At 34.4% G+C, this 8,942-nt stretch overlaps 1 pseudogene; it reads left to right on the top strand.

Annotated features, from left to right (window-relative positions):
• Positions 1–2,555: 2,555 nt before the first annotated feature.
• Positions 2,556–3,637, top strand: LOC143600108 (F-box protein At5g62510-like; annotated as a pseudogene).
• Positions 3,638–8,942: the final 5,305 nt, after the last annotated feature.

An 8,942-nucleotide genomic window follows, 5' to 3' on the forward strand; every position in this document is an offset into this window, starting at 1 on the left:
ATGACTATTTTTCACAACCAAAACGTAAGGTCCTTTTTTAAATATTGGTATAAATGTTTTTGGACGAAGTGTTTACCTGAATGTCGAGAATACAAATTAAACACAACCATGTATTCTATTTTTTATTTTTAGTTAGTGAAAATGTAAGTTGAATTTTTCACGTATATTACTTGTAAATGAAACTTTTAAAGAAATAAAAAAAATATTATAAACTACTATGGACGAAACAAAGAACTTAGAATAATGGTTGTTAATGGTTTTGTATATTCTATCCTTCGTTTGGGTTGAGTTTGTGTTGCGTGTCCTCCGTGAAAACAAATTAATGGCTATTTTTCTCGACCAAAATGTAAGGTCCTTTTTTAAATATCATATATATCTAAATAAATTTGTAAATATTATATTTTCCTTTAAAGTTATCAAAATATCATTTCTATATATATCCATTATGTATTTTATAAAAACTAATTTATAAATTAGAAACTACTATGGACGAAACAAAGAACGTAGAATATATAAATATTGTTGTCTACTAAGTTCTTACATACATACTTTAATATTATAAAGTTTAAATATTTAGTTATAATATAATACATTCAAATTTATATATTAATTCTTATCATTTACTTCAATAAATAATATAAAGCATAAAAAAGAAAGCAAAACACCAAAATAAAAACATTTGCCTTCACCTGAACTCAAAAAAAAAACCCATCAACCACCTATAATGAGGAACATCCGAAACATATTTAACCCTAGATTTTCATTTGAAATACATGTTTAAACTAAAAGGCTGGAGATACATAAAAAGACCAAAAGTATTCAATTTTGTTTTGTCTTATTGAAGGTTTAATTAATTATGGATGTGCATTTCATTGTTGACTCTTTCTCATCACTCACGCAATACGGAGTTTTGTAAACTTTGTCTTTCGTTTGGGTTGAGTTCGTTTTGCCTGACGTATGTGAAAAGAAATTATTGGTTATTTTTCTCGACCAAAACGTAAGCTCTTATTTTAAATATCATATTATATGATAATAAACATTGTCAATAGTCAATACTATATATGTCCCACTAAAGGTATCAAAATATCATTTATATATATAGTATATTAATTTTTCCTATATTTTGTCGATATCATTTTCTTTGTCACTTTTTCCTATGGTTTTCCACTGTCATTTCTAAATTGATATTTTAGAAAATTTGTATTAAATATTTACATATAAAAGATCAAAATCATGAACATCATCTTCTAACTTTTTTACATATATATATGGTTTATGGTATGTTTTATGGGATATATATAAAACTCGATTTGCTATAAATCACTAAATTTGTTGTTTGTTTTTTTAGAGACATCGAATGGTCGCTTTCGTCCCAGCCTCTTTAATGAAGTTTTTCAAAAACAAAAATTTGGTAGACAACATGTTTGTACTAAACCGTTTTCAAATTGAGAGTTTTGATTACGAATAATGGCCAAAACATGAAAACTACATTTTGTTTTATAGCGAATTCAAGATTTTATTTAGTGAACAAACTAAACTTATTCCATTTGCAAGCGATGTTCCAAGAGGGTTATGTTTCTATCCATTAGTTCCATCTATAGAAACTCTTACGAATGACAGGACACATGTAAAACTAATTACTGGTAAGTACAAGTTGTTTTGATACAAATAAGTTTATATACTAGCTTTTTTATACTACGTAATATAAAGAATAATAATATTGGTTTAGATGTCATTGGAAAGATTATCATGGGTGAGCGACGATTTCGTCATTTTTTTATGATTCTTCAAGATGTTACGTAAGTCATTCTTCATATAAAAGTCTTTAATTAAAATTATTATATATATATAATTATTTACTACGGTATTTAATATAAATTTTACATGTGATAGTGGTCACCGTATACAAATTTCTTTGTACGACCCACCGTGGATTGAGATGGTGAAAACCTTTCGGGCAATGTTAAATAGATCTACTGTGTATGTATCACGGGTCAAGCTGGTTCGTTTTCCGGAAAGTATGTTCTAATTTACATGTCTTTTTAAGAAATCTATAGTGGCGTCATACACCTAACGTTTTCAAAATATATATTTTCTGTTTTTCAGTGAATATTTTGAGGTCAACATGCTATACTAGGATCGCGTTTGAACCGGACATTCCAGAGAGACACCAGATGGCCTTAATGTGTCGTTCTTAAAATATGATTGCCTTAAGTTATTTGATTAGGATATTTTTTTATATTTGTTTTGATATTATTGTTTGCTTGTAGTGAAGATGTTCAAAACTTATGAATGACCACTTTTATTTCTTTGATATATTTGTTTGTTTGTTTTTGTGTGTGTTTATGATTTGTTATCTTCTCATATCATTATCTATACTAGAAATAACTTTTACTTGGTTAATGTTGTCATGTATTATATCGTGTCGTTGCAAGTATGTGTTGTACATATGACTTTATTTACATGTAATTCAATCACACCTACTTTTCTCCAAACTTTAAGCTAATTATGCTAGAACTAATTAGTCATTATTTTTGATAAACGAAGGTATCACCATGGTTGACCTTTCTATTGAAATAATCATTTTCGAGATATTAACGAGGGTGCCAACGAGGGTTGTAGGTCGTTTTAAGTCTGTTAGTAAGGAATGGTACATTGTTCTCGCTCATTAATTTCATCTAATCAGAGAACTCTCATAATTGGCGACCTAACATGCTCTGTTCATCTGATCGACCTTCAAACCGGTGAATATGGGCCAAGCACAATCGTTCCATTTCCATTTAATGATGTCGCAATTCGGTCACATTTGGATGGATTGTTGTGTGTTCGCTTAAATCATACATCAGAGTTGCTTCTTTGGAATCCAATCACTCGTGCGTTCAAACATTTATCAACACCTGAATGTCGTTGTCATGGCTTCTTTGAACATGATGACGCTACTGGTTTGTATATTGACAGTTACGAAGATTACAAGGTCTTACATGTAAAGCGTAGGCGTGGTGTACTTAGCGCCTCCATCTATTCTAGGAGAGTAGGATCTTGGAGAAATATACCTTTAATAATAAGACTAGAGTACGTTAGCCCCGCTTTCGGTTGGTCAACTGGTACTTTTTGTGGTGATATTCTTTATTTCACTGTTCGCGAGTCTTTGGTTGGAGGTAAAAATGTGGTACTTTGTTTTGATGTTAATTCAGAGAAATTTAAAGAGATAAGCTTTCCACCGGTTCCTTCTATGGGAATTGTTTTTGGAGATTTAGTGAATGTGAAAAATGAACTTCACATGTTTGTTAGCACTGGCATACGTGAGATATTAGTTGAGTTGTGGATGCTAGAAGAGGAACATTGGATTAAGGTCTTGTCATGTCCTCGAATCCCCCCTATACCTTTGTCATTATGGTGTGACATAACACATTTTATGACAAATGGTAATTAGTTTGTTATGACTAATGAAGGGAAGCTTTATGAAATCGAAATGGATGTGAACCCCTTTGAATGCTTTTATCATGTTACTTCATTTCGTGGTTCTAAGAGAGCAATGTTTGTGGAGACCGTTGTTTCACCAAGTCTTTAGTTTTTCTCACTCAATGTTTTCATTATCTATTGTAATGTTTTAAGAATTTAGATTCTTCTATTTTTCTTTCCAATTAATGTAATAGTCAAGTGTCATATACTATTCTTGCAATGATGCTTTTAGAATTTCATTGTGTATGATAAGTCTCCTTTTGCTTAATTTACAAGGTATTTTTCAATTTACAATGACTAATAAACAACCAAAAGATCGTAATGATGCTTCTACCTCACGTGCATCTACATCTGCTGAAAAACGAAGAGCGTATAACACGTGGTATTACGCTTCACGCAAAGAGAATGGACAACCAAAAGATCGTAATGATGACTCTACTTCAAGTGAATCTATATTAGCTCAAAAAAGGAAAGAGGATAACAAATGATTTATATGTCTTGCAAAGAGAAAAACAATCTATCGAAAGTCGGCATTAGCGATGCTCACCAACGTGATCCATTAATGGAAAGGATACCATTACAAACTTTACAAACTAATAGTAGTCAAACGACATAAATGCTAAAAGAGAATGTGTCATGTAGTTCGACCCAAAAACGAAAGGTCCGGGATGAACCATGTCATGCTACATGGAAAGAGAATGGAAAAAATACTTCAAATGGTATTCAGTTTACACGAATTGTGACAGATGATAGTATGCCGACAACATCACTCCCCTCTGTAATTGGCAAAGTCATGCCTGAAATATCACGAGGTTTCTGTTTATTTAACAATGCTTTCTTTATTAAACTTGTCATCTTTTGCATCTTACTTCACTTTATACAATGAATTTCGTAGGCATTCGAATTCAACCGCGTACACTATTACCTCATTTTTGTGACGTTATTAATCAACCATCCATCCTGGATGAGAATATCGAAGAGGATGCATATAATTTTATGCACGCTGGTATGTCTACAGGCCATAATGTCGTAGAGGAATTCACACCTGAAATATCACAAGGTTTTTTATTTATTTAACCTTGCCTTTTTTTATTAAACTTGAAATCTTTTACAATTTTCGTTACTTATTACGTCAAGTTCCTTAGGTATTCGAATTCAACCATCCACTCGCGATGAGAACACAGAAGAGGATACCTATAATTTTGTTTACGATGGTATACCTATGGAGAATCGTTTCTTAAAGGAACGAAATCCATGTCCTCATTGTGGAGCAAAATGATTTACATATGAATTCGCAACCTTTTGTTGTATGAGTGGGAAAACAATGTTAGCAAATTCAGAAATTCCAGATGAATTGTACTGGCTTTTCACCTCACAAGATGATATTGGAAAATTGTTTAGGCAAAACATACGTGCCTATAACACCAATTTTTCTTTCGCCTCAATGGGTGTGACATTGGATGACACTTTGAATAATATGAGAGATGGTGTATACACGTTTCGTGCACATAAAGGAATATATCACAAAATCAATCAATTAGTTTTGAGAGATGGAACACCTAGGTACTTACAATTGTATTTTTATGACCCTGATACTGAGTTAGATCATAGACTTCGATGGCCAAATCTTGATGAAAGAATTACTAAGATGTTGAGAAGTATTCTGTCTAAAATCCCATACGTCAACACATTTCGAAGTCTTGCAGACTTAGGACCTCTAGATAACTACATAGTCCTTTGAATGCTTTGGTGGAACTTGACCAAAGGGTGTACAACCGACCAACGACATCCGAGGTCTAAATAATATTACTATACTTCAAATATTTATATAACCATAGTATATATTATTTTACTTATTTATTGCACCATTGTATAGGTTGCTGGTATTTGGGTTGAAGGTAATGACAATATCACTTCATACAAAAGAAGTATTGTTGTGTACGGTAGCTCTGAATATAGTCAAACTATCCAACCATACTTTGGTTGTTATGATCCATTGTCGTATCCTCTATTTTTTCCTAATGGTGAGTCGGGTTGGCATTCTAACATACCACGTCAAGGAGTATTAATCAATGAAGTTCACACCAATCACGATAATATCGTTGAAGAAATAGAAGGTACAAACAATTTACGTATCTTTCTTAAGTGAGGATCATAATTAGTACCCTAACGTGTACTATTTTTAAGAAAAGTACCAACAATTTAGTTATTTTTTTCAGAGGCTAACACACGAAGTGGTAGAACAACCGTGGCTATGCGAGAGTACTACTGTTAAAAGTTCCAAATTCGATCTACCGAGAATGTGATTCTGTTCGGTGGTAGATTGCTACAACAATTTGTTGTAGATGTTTACATAAATCTTGAGACGTCACGCTTACAATTTTGTGAACAAAACAAGAATAAGATAAGAGCTGATTTGTACCAAGGTATTGTGGACTGCATCAATGCTGGCGAGGTTCTACCAAGTAGAGTTGGAAAACGGATTGTGTTGCCTGCATCTTTCATCGGAGGGCCTCGCGACATGCGATGCCGATTTCTTGATGAGATGAATTTAGTTCAAGATGACGGCAAGCCTGATTTATTCCTTACAATGACATGTAATCCTGGGTGGCCTGAGATACGTGACAATTTAAAAGTTGGTCAAACTGCACAAGATCGACCAGACTTTGTTACAACAATATTCGTACTAAATTAGAGGATCTTAAGGAACAACTCTTCAAGAAACATCTCCTTGGAGAAGTTAAGGCATACGTTTATGTCATCGAGTTTCAAAAGCGTGGTTTACCACATGCGCATTTTCTTCTCATTATGTACTCGCAACACAAAATTAGTAATACAGATCATTATGATAAGGTCGTGTGTGCTGAAATTCCTGACATACTAAGGCATCCCAAATTGCATGAGCTTGTAGTCAATCACCTGATGCATGGTCTTTGTGGACATTTACGAATAAGCAGTCCTTGTATGCACTTGAAGAAGGATCGTCAAGTTTGCCGCTTCCGTTATCCAAGACAATTTAATGAACATACAACACAAGGAGAAGATGCATATCCATTATACCGGAGAAGAAATAATGGAAAAAAGGTTGGTTGTACGAGGAACAACTCTTGATAATAGATGGGTTGTCCCGTATAACCCAAGGCTTTTGATGATGTTCAACTGCCACATGAATGTCGAAGTTTGCTCAAGTATAAAATCTGTGAAATATTTATTCAAATATATTTTCAAAGGACACGACAAACAAGTTATTCAAATCGATCAAAATGAGCAAGAGGTTGTTGTTAACGAGATAAAGAGATTTCAAGATGCACGCTACGTATCTCCCCCAGAGGCAATGTGGCGTATTATTTCCTTTTCTCTTTCTCAAATCCGTCCTGCTGTTTTAGCATTACAACTTCATCTCCCTAATAATAAGATGGTTAGGTTTAGAGATGATGATGTCATGTCTGAAATTGTTGATAGGGAAAGTGATAAAAGAACCATGTTACTACTTTTTTTGATACAAATAAAGTGGATTAAACAGCAAGGCAATATTTGTATAAAGATTTTCCAAAACATTTTACGTGGAATGGAGGCTCTCGTCGTTGGAATCGTCGTTTACGTAAAGCACAAAGAGGCCGTATTGTTTCCGCTAATCCGGCCGAAGGAGAAAAGTACTACTTATGCCTACTTTTGTCGAATGTCAAAGGGCCTACTTCTTTTGAAGATCTTTGCAAAGTTAACGGTGTACAATACACGACATTTCGAAAAGCAGCTCTTGAGATAGGATTAATAGAGAACGATGAAAGTTTATCGCAATGTCTCGCAAAAGCCCCTGTATTTCAGTTTCCCAGTGCTCTTAGAATGTTATTCGCGACCATAATTATTTTTTGCAAACCTGGAGATGTTCAAAAGTTATGGAATGACCACTTTGAATCACTATATGAAGATCATCGGTTAAATTGTCAAAATGTCGTACGAGTTCAAAATTTGGTTCTTACCGAAATTAGGGACCTTTTACAATCAATGGGAAAGATATCAATCTATTTGATCTTCCAAGCATAACAAAAGATGTTAACTTACAACATGTAGGTTATCGTGAGGTACAAGAGGAGTATGGGTTGGTTGTGGAAGCTGAGCACTTGCGTGCCAAAGATTCACTTAATTCTGACAAAAAAATCGTGTTTTATGAGATAATGAAACATGTGGATAATGATTTACCAGGTGTGTTCTTTATAGATGGTCTAGGTGGAACTGGAAAAACATTTGTGTACAAAGCTTTGCTTGTTGAAGTTCGTTCACGTGGTCTTATTGCTCTCGCAACAGCTTCATCAGGTGCTGCAGCTAATAATATGCCAGGAGGGAGAACGACTCACTCGAGATTCAAGATTCCCCTTAATGTTGATAATAATTCAATGTGCGGCCTCACAACACAGAGTGGGGCTGCTGAACTAATCAGGCTATCTAAAATAATCATTTGGGATGAAGCATCAATGGCAAAATGACAGGCGATCGGGGCAGTCGATCGAACATTGCAAGACATTATAGGTGTTAGTCTCCCATTTGGTGGAAAGATAATGGTTATGGGGGTCATTTTAGGCAGGTGTTTCCGGTAATTAAATGTGGCACGCGTGCACAAGTTGTAGACTCTAGCCTACGAATGTCGCCTCTTTGGCCTATCACTAAAAAGATGCGGCTGACCATAAATATGAGAGCGCTTAATGATCCGTGGTTTTCTAATTTTCTTTTAAGAGTCGGTGATGGAACTGAAGAATCGATCGAAGGAAGCTTTATCCGTATACCCGATGACATGACAATTTCATGGACTATCCGAGAAAAATCTGTAAAAGAACTTATCAATGTCATCTATCCGTCAATTAAAAACAATCTATATTCTTCAGATTATATAATCTCTAGGGAAATAATATCCACTAGAAATGAGAGTGTTGATGAGATCAATGATCAAATGACTGGCATGTTTCAAGGGGAGGAAAAAGTTTACTATAGTTTTGATGAAGTCGAAGATGATCACAACAACTTCTATCCGATCGAGTTCTTAAACTCACTAACGGTGAGTGGTTTAGCGCCTCATAAGCTTCGATTAAAAATTGGTTGCCCGATAATATTGTTACGGAATATCAATCCATCTCTTGGTCTATGCAATGGCACAAGATTAATATGTAAAGGTTTCCAGCTCAATGCTATTGACGTAGAAATAGCTGGTGGTCAACACACCGGTAAAAGAGTATATTTACCAAGAATTCCTCTAAGTCTTTCTGAAGACAACATGTTCCCATTTAAGCTAGTACGAAAATAGTTTTCCATTCAACTTAGCTTTTCCATGACCATCAACAAAGCCCAAGGTCAAACAATTCCGCACGTCGGTGTTTATCTACCAGATTATGTACTTTCACATGGGCAACTTTACGTGGCATTGTCAAGAGGGATATCACGGGAAAATACAAAGGTATTAGTACACCCCGCCAAAGATTTCAGACGAG

This window comes from Bidens hawaiensis, unplaced genomic scaffold (assembly GCF_021521415.1).
Source record: "Bidens hawaiensis isolate Kalapana, Puna unplaced genomic scaffold, B.hawaiensis_p1.1 tig00053359_1, whole genome shotgun sequence".
NCBI lineage: Eukaryota > Viridiplantae > Streptophyta > Magnoliopsida > Asterales > Asteraceae > Bidens > Bidens hawaiensis.